Source organism: Chiloscyllium plagiosum, unplaced genomic scaffold (assembly GCF_037043375.1).
Source record: "Chiloscyllium plagiosum isolate Xiang-an unplaced genomic scaffold, Cpla_swu_hap1 HiC_scaffold_25, whole genome shotgun sequence".
Classification (NCBI taxonomy): Eukaryota; Metazoa; Chordata; class Chondrichthyes; order Orectolobiformes; family Hemiscylliidae; genus Chiloscyllium; species Chiloscyllium plagiosum.
The window spans coordinates 40,295,573-40,304,457 of record NW_028270163.1 but is presented as its reverse complement, the minus strand read 5'-3'; positions in this window follow the sequence as shown (position 1 = coordinate 40,304,457).

Below are 8,885 nucleotides of genomic sequence, written 5' to 3'. Positions count from 1 at the left end.
CACCCTGGGATGGAGCTGGGAGTCTAAAACTCACTGCCTGAAAGAGTAATTGTGTCAGAAACACTCCTACCTTTAAGCGCATTCCAATATTCACCTGCATTGCCGTAGCCTCTAAGACTATATCCTAAGAGCTTGAAAATGAGATTAGTGTAGTGTTAGGTTTAGGGATCTTCTCTGATGTGATGGGGAATACCTTCTTTCTGTGATGTAAATGTCTTTAAGTCTATATTGAAATTCCGACTGCACTACCCTTCCAACTCCCCAAGCCAGAAGCCCACCCTCACACTGTGGTCCTTGACCATTATCACCAGCATATGGCCTGCAGGAAAGGAAATCTTGCTCCCCACATCATGACCAGGGACCTGGTGGATGGAGTGGTGGAGTGGGGGAGAGCATAGTCCTTTCTCAATCCAATCACCACAGGAGACCCATGCCCCCAGACACAGCCAGCCTGGACACACATCACAGCCCAGGTCAGTGCTGTGTCCTGGATGAAAGGAAGCTCCCAGCAGTGTAGAGGGAAGGTCAATGATCTTCTATGGTCTGCAAGGGTAATTGCCACCATCTTCTCTCTGTTACCCAACACCGAGAGAACCACCACTCACTCTGTTACTGCGCATGCATCTCAGCCTGTGCTGAGCTTGGGCAGATAAACCTCCAACAGGAGGCAGGAACCTGTTAATCCTGTGTCTGAATGCTCTCAAATGAGAATCTCATTGTTCAATGTTTGTTGGAAAATGGGATTTCCTGCTCTCAATGTACAGAATCTGCTTATTGCTGATGTCATGTGATTCTCCCAATGTTCTCAGCATTGCCCATGTTGTTCAGTGAATGGGCAGATACTGCCCCTTACTCCAATGGAAATACAGAACAGGATTGAGGACTGAACAGCCTACATTGTTTATAACATGTCTTTATGATGCATAAATCCATGACATGGAGTGACAATGGAAGCTGTGAATTGGAGAGGGAATAGATGATCATGTCGAGGGAAACACTGGAAGTATCGGAGAGAACAGGCACTTGGTTGGATCCCAAGAGTGACAAGGTGATTTATGTGGAAACACGATCGGCCGATTTTCTCGGTGAAGAAAACATTTTGAGTTTAGTATGAGAGCTTTCAGTGAGGTTGTAATAAATGTGACCGGATGGTGCAGGGAGACTGAGGAGTGGGTTCGATGTCAGACTGTACTGAAGGGAGGGTCTGTCCGGCTGCAGTGAGGGTTTCTCTTGCCTCATGGTGCAATAATGTTAGCAGAACTCAGAGTGTCCCAATATCAACCACGACCCCAAACAGAGGGAAACAACCTGTGCTGAGCTTGGGCAGATAAACCAGATGGTTATCATCATAAACAAAAAGAGGAAACAAACTCATCATTGATGTCAAAAACAAAATTTGTTCAATTTTGCAAAGAAAATTAAAATGTTAGGAATACAGGTGTTGGTGCCTTTGTGGAGAGACATAGCACCAGCCACTCACAGCTCACTTCCACCGACATTGGCATCGACATGTGCCCACCCCCTCCCACCCTCGATGAACCCTCACAGCTCATCATGGACCCACTTACAGGACCTTCTGTCCTTCAATGCTGCACTTTGGGCTGCACCAGCGACTATCATTGTAATACTGCAGCAAGGACACTGTGTGCTCAGGGACTTCACCCTGCTCAGAAACTGGGACAGGCTCTAACTCTGGGCTCTTCTGTTACTGTCATACCACACACTCCCCCTGAACCTACCTGTACACTCACAACATCCCTGCTTTACATTGTCTTGTCTTTTGATGTTTTACCCCCTCAGCAATGGGCACCAGGGCCATGTTGCTGCTGCCAGACCATTTAGCACAATCACAAATGCAGGGGTGGCCAATCAACTCAAAGGAGCATGGCCTTCACCCAGGGGTTCCCAGCACAGAGACTGAAAGGCAGCCTCCAATATCAGTCCATGTCCTGACTGAGCAGATTCAGAATCCCATTCTCATAAGAAGGGAGGACCCTTCTACCTTTGAGCCAGTTCTGTATCCAAATGGCTAGTTTTTTAGATTAGATTAGATTACAGTGTGGAAACAGGCCCTTCGGCCCAACAAGTCCACACCGCCCCGCCAAAGCGCAACCCACCCATACCCCTACCTTTACCCCTTTCCTAACACTACGGGCAATTTAGCATGGCCAATTCACCTGACCTGCACATCTTTGGACTATGGGAGGAAACCGGAGCACCCGGAGGAAACCCACGCAGACACGGAGAGAATGTGCAAACTCCACACAGTCAGTTGCCTGAGGCGGGAATTGAACCCGGGTCTCTGGCGCTGTGAGGCAGCAGTGCTAACCACTATGCCACCGTGCCGCCCACACGGTTCTCCAGTTCTCCCTGTATTCCATGAGATCTAACTTTGCTAATCAGTGTCCCATGGGGAACCTTGTCGAATACCTTACTGAAGTCCATATAGATCACATCTACTGCTCTGCCCTCATCAATCTTCTTTGTTACTTCTTCAAAAAGCTCAATCAAGTTTGTGAGACATGATCTCCCACACACAAAGCAATGTTGACTATCCCTAATCAGTCCTTGCCTTTCCAAATACATGTACATCCTGTCTCTCAGGATTTCCTCCAACAATTTGCCCACCACCAAGGTCAGGCTCACCGATCTACAGTTCCCTGGCTTGTCCTTACCGCCCTTCTTAAACAGTGGCACCACGCTAGCCAACCTCCAGTCTTCCAGCACCTCACCTGTGACAATTGATGATAGAAATATCTCAGCAAGTGGTCCAGCAATCACTTCCGTAGCTTCCCACAGAGTTCTCGGGTGCACCTGATCAGGCCCTTGGAATTTATCCACCTTTATGCATTTCAAGTCATCCAGCACTTCCTCCTCTGTAATCTGGACATTTTTCAAGATGTCACCATCTATTTCCCTACACTCTATACCTCCCATGTCCTTCTCCACAGTAAACACTGATGCAAAATATTCATTTAGTATCTCCTCCATCTCCTGTGGCTCCACACAAAGGCCGCCTTACTGATCTTTGAAGGACCCTATTCTCTCTCTCTCGTTACTGTTTTGTCCTTAATGTATTTGTAAAAATCCTTTGGATTCTCCTTAACCCTATTTGCCAAAGCTATCTCATGTTCCCTTTTTGCCCTCCTGATTTGCCTCTTAAGTATACTCCTACTGCCTTTATACTCTTCTCAGGATTCATTCGAGTGAGCCTGTATCTACCTGACATATGCTTCCTTATTTTTCTTAAGCAAACCCTCAATTTCTTTAGTCATCCAGCATTCCCTTTACCTACCAGCCTTTCTGTGGACTCTCATTATCTCATTTTTGAAGGCTTTCCATTTTCCAGCTGTCCCTTTACCTGCGAACATCTGCCCCCAATCAGCTTTTGAAATACCATCAAAATTGACCTTCCTCCAATTTAGAACTTCAACTTTTCGATCTGGTCTATCCTTTTCCATTACTATTTTAAAACTAATAGAGTTATAGTCGCTGGCCCAAAAGTGCCCCCCCACTGACACCTCAGTCACCTGCCCTACTTTATTTCCCAAGAGTAGGTCAAGTTTTACACCTTCTCTAGTAGGTACATCCACATACTGAATCAGAAAATTTTCTTGTACACACTTAACAAATTCCTCTCCATCTAAACCCTTAACAGTATGGCAGTCCCAGTCTACGTTTGGCAATTAAAATTCCCGACCATAACTACCCTATTATTCTTACAGATAATTGAGATCCTCTTACAAATCTGTTTCTCAATTTCCCTCTGACTATTAGGGATCTTTAATACAATCCCAATAAGGTGATCATCCCTTTCTTATTTCTCAGTTCCACCCAAATAACATCCCTAGATGTATTTCCGGAATATCCTCCCTCAGTACAGCTGTAATGCTAGCCCTTATCAAAAAACCACTCCCCCTCCTCTCTTGCCTCCCTTTCTATACTTCCTGTAGCATTTGCATCCTGGAGCATTAAGCTGCCAGTCCTGTCCATCTTTGAGCCATGTTTCTGTAATTGTTACGATATCCCAGTCCCATGTTTCTAACCATGCCCTGAGTTCATCTGCCTTCCCTGTTAGGCCACTTGCATTGAAATAAATGCAGTTTAATTTATCAATCCTACATTGTTCTCGCTTCTGTTCTCAACTGTACCAATCTCAGATTGATCTCTTTCCTCACTATCTCCCTGGGTCCCATTCTGGAGTAATCTAGATATTGCTACTCTCAAAGACCTCCTTTTTAATTCCTGTCTCTCTATATTCTCCCTTCAGAATTTCATCCTATCCCCTTCCTATGTTGTTAGTTCCAATGTGTAGAATGACCTCCTGCTGGGCACTCTCCTACTTGTGAACATTCTGCACCCTCTCTGAGACATCCTTGATCCTAGAATCAGGGAGGTAACACACCATTCTGATTTTTTGTTGCTGGCCACAGAAGCGTCTGTCTGTACCTCAGACTAGAGAGTCCTGTAACCCAATCGATCTCTTAGAACCCTAAATTAGAGCCAATCTCAATACCAGAAACTTGGCTGTTCGTGCTACATTCCCCTGAAAGTCCATCACCCCCTACATTTTCCAAAACAGCATGCATGTTTCAAATGGGGATAACCAAAGAAGACTCCTGCACTACCTGCCTACCTCTGTTACCTTTCCTGGAGTTAACCCATCTATGTGACCGTGTCTGCGGCTTTTCTCCCTTCCTACAACTGCTATCCATCACATCCCCTTGCTCTTGTAATTTCCTCATTGCCTCTAACAGTCTCTCCAACTGATTCATTCGATCTGATAGGATTTGCAACCAATGGCATTTATGACACATATAATCCTCAGTAACACGTAAACACTCCCTAAACTCCCACATCTGATAAGAAGAGCATATCACTCTACTAAAGGCCATTTTTGCTCTTTCACAATCTACAGACCCAGAAAATAGCACCGCCTTATTCCTCTACAAAACACTGCTCCAGGTTAAATCAATTGTTATGGCTTATATTTTAAGTTTGATCAAGAGACATATCTCAATAAAACAATAATCAAGAAAGAACCCCAATCTACTCGCTACTGCAGACTTGCTATAAGGCCATGCTTAAATATTCACTTCTGTTTCTGTGCTATGACCTCACCCAAATGGGTTCCTTCAAAATTAAAAATCGCACAACACCAGGTTATAGTCCAACAGGTTTAATTGGAAGCACACTAGCTTTTGGAGCATCGCTCCTTCATCAGGCGATCGTGGAGGGCTCAATCCTAACACATAGAATTTATAGCAAAAATATACAGTGTGACGTAACTGAAATTATACATTGAAAAATTGATTGTCTGTTACATCTTTCATCTGTTTGAATACCATCATAGTTTCACTTCTTTCATGTGTAAATCACAAAACAAGCAGAGGCTGATAGCTAAAAAGTGGCCAAGCAGAGGCTGATAGCTAAGTTCGGTACCCATAGGGAAGGCCTCAAATGGGACCTTGGGTTCATGTCACATTACAGGTGACCACCATTGCATTATATACACACACAGATACTCCTACACACACACACTCTCTCTCTCTCACACACACAGGCACTCCGATACACACATACACACGGACACACATATACACAGACGCGCACACAGACACCCATACACACACTTACAGACACACACACTCCCACACTCACACATGCACTCCCTCACAGACTTAAGACACTCTACACTCACTAAACACACACATATACTTTCTCACACTCACGACCCCCAACCCAGACAGACACACACACACACATACAGACAAAGACTCACATGCACACATATATTTTGTGGGGTGAAATTGTACTTGCAGGGTTACATTGTACTTTGCTCAAAAACTGCATGCATTCATGTAGAACTCTGAGCTCAAAAACTGCATGAATTCATGTAAAACTCCGTTATCTCACTTTTTAGATTAGAATCAATCTAAACATCATGGCATTGACAGAAAAAACACGGGGCTAACACCTTCAATATATTGTCTAGCTATCACCATTGTTGACAGGTAACCTGAGAATGCAACTTCTTAAAAAAGGTTTTGTGATTTACATTGTGGATGGCACAGTGGCACAGTGGTCAGCACTGTTGCCTCACAGCACCAGAGACCTGGGTTCAATTCCTGCCTCAGGCAACTGTCTGTGTGGGTTTGCTCAGCTTTCCTCCCACAGTCCAAGAATGTGCAGGTTAGGTGAATTGGCCATGCTAAATTGCCTGTAATGTTAGGTGAAGGTGGAAATGTAGGGGAATGGGTCTGGGTGGGTTGCGCTTTGGTGGGTCGGTGTGGACTTGTTGGGCCAAAGGTCCCTGTTTGCATACTGTAAGTAATCTAAAACATTAATTTTTAACTTTGTACACCCCAGTCCAACACCAGCATCTCCAAATTAAGGTTCCTTCAAGATTACTTATGAATTTCACTGTTAATTTTCCCAGACACATTCCAATGTCCAGTGATACATGAATTCAAACAGTAAAGGCAGTAACTGTGCAGGTTCATTGTTCTGTCAGTTTCTTTCTTTCTTTCTCTCTCTCTCTCTCTCTCTCTCTCTTTCCTGCATGGACCTCACCATGTTATGCCTTTATCTGTTTCTCTCCCTTTTAAAAGTGCTGTTGTTTTGACCTTTTTTTTCTCCAAAAGTTCCAAAACAATGCAACAGCGTATAAAACAGTAATTGCTGCTCCTGGAATTCGAGGAAATCTTCTCCAACACCTGACGTACCTCAAAAAAAGGACGCAGCTGTTACAGCCAGACGTTTTTCCCGTCCTCCATCTTCGATTATCCAGGGTCAATCGGCATTGATTGTTTACATGAAGAACATGTCTGACCAACAATGGCATTTTGAGAGGAACTTTCACAAAAATCAGTGACAATATTTGATGTAGTCTGTATGCACCAAATTTAAAGTACAGCATGGCACATTGTCCTTTCCATTGATTAAGTAAAAGTGGCAACAAAAACTCAAATTGCTGTAAAGCTACAGTAGGAAGGCCTCAGACAGTGGTCCTTCCCCACTGCGCCTCGGCAGCAGCTGCCCCAACTTTAGTGCATCTCTCAGCACGTAGTCCAGGACCTTGGAATGTGCCAGTCTGCAACACTCGGCCAGGGCCAACTGCTTGCTCTGGAAAACCAAAAAGTTTCAAGCAGACCAAAGAGCGGCTTTCACCGAATTGAAGCTTTTCCAGGCACACTCGATGTTTGTCTCAGTGTGTCCCAGGGGAAAGCCCGTAGAACACAGAATCCTGTGCCATGGAACTGCTCGGTATGAGCCTTGGTAAAAACTCTCTCCAGACTTCCTTTGCAAAGGCACATTCCAGAAGGAAATGTGTGACAGTCTCAACATTCCTGCAGCTGCTTCAAGGACAGTGTGCAGTGGCACAGATTGAGCATACATCATCCCACAAGTAGGCCCCTTTTCATCACCAGCCAAGAGATGTCTTGGTGCTTGTTGCAAAGTTCTGGTGATGAAGCAGTTTGCCAAATGACTTTGACAGTGTGCTCAAGGAGCCATGCAACAGGATCCACCCTCTCCTTTTCTCTCAGGGTCTCAAGGATGCTACCTACTGACCACTTCCTGGTGAACTTCTGGTCAAAGGTGCTTGTTTTTGCACATTTCTCCACTAAGATCAGGTGGTACAGAACAGTACAACTACTTGGAGCGTTCCGCGGCAGTAAAGCCAGTCCCGTCCTTTGCAGCAGCAGGGACACGGAGAACATCAGTACATAGTGACACTTGGTGTTTGTGTACCAAAGGTCTACACACAGGAGAAAGTAAGGACTGCAGATACAGGAGATCAGAGTTGAAACATGTGGCACTAGAAAAGCACAACAGGCCAGGCAGAATCCGAGGAACAAGAGAATCGATGTTTCGGGCATAAGCCCTTCATCAGGAATAGAGAGTCTAGATATAGCTTGATACAGCCACATACAAAGGTGGCCATCAAGATGAGGGCAATGTTCGGTACGTTCCTCCCCCTCTAATCCAGAGTTTTGTACACTGAGTCCCTGCAGATATGGTCTATCTTCTAACTCCAGATGAAGTGGAAGATGGCTCAGGAGATTACAACAGCACAGTTTTTGACAATGGGCCAGACCTGCACCATGTACAACAATAGAGAGGGTGCCTCACACCTGATGACCAGGTTTTTACCCACAATGCAGAGGGAGTAGTGCTCCCAAAGGATCAGTTTTTGCTTCACTTCAGCAATGTGCTCCTCCCAAGATTTTTTGCATGCCCTGCCCCCTCCAAACAAGCAGAAAATGTTGAAGTCATCCAGGTAGAGGGTGGCTTTGACCTGGAATAGTAACCCCTCTCAGGCTCACATCCTTTTTGATGAATTCAGTACACAACACACAAACAAGGCAATAGACAATAGACAATAGACAATAGGTGCAGGAATAGGCCCTTCTGCCCTTTGAGCCTGCACCACCATTCAATATGATCATGGCTGATCATCCTTAATCAGTATCCTGTTCCTGCCTTATCTCCATAATCCTTGATTGCACTATCCTTGAGTGCTCTATCCAACTCTTTCTTAAATGAATCCAGAGACTGGGCCTCCACTGCCCTCTGGCACAGAGCCTTCCACACAGCCACCACTCTCTGGGTGAAGATGTTTCTCCTCATCTCTGTCCTAAATGGTCTACCCCATATTTTTAAGCTGTGTCCTCTGGTTCGGCACTCACCCATCAGCGGAAACATGTTTCCTGCCTCCAGAGTGTCTAATCCTTTAATAATCTTATATGTCTCAATCAGATCCCCTCTCAGTCTTCTAAACCCAAGGGTATACAAGCCCAGTTGCTCCAGTCTTTCAGCGTAAGGTAGTCCTGGCATTTCAGGAATTGACCTCGTGATCCTACGCTGCACTCCCTCAATAGCCA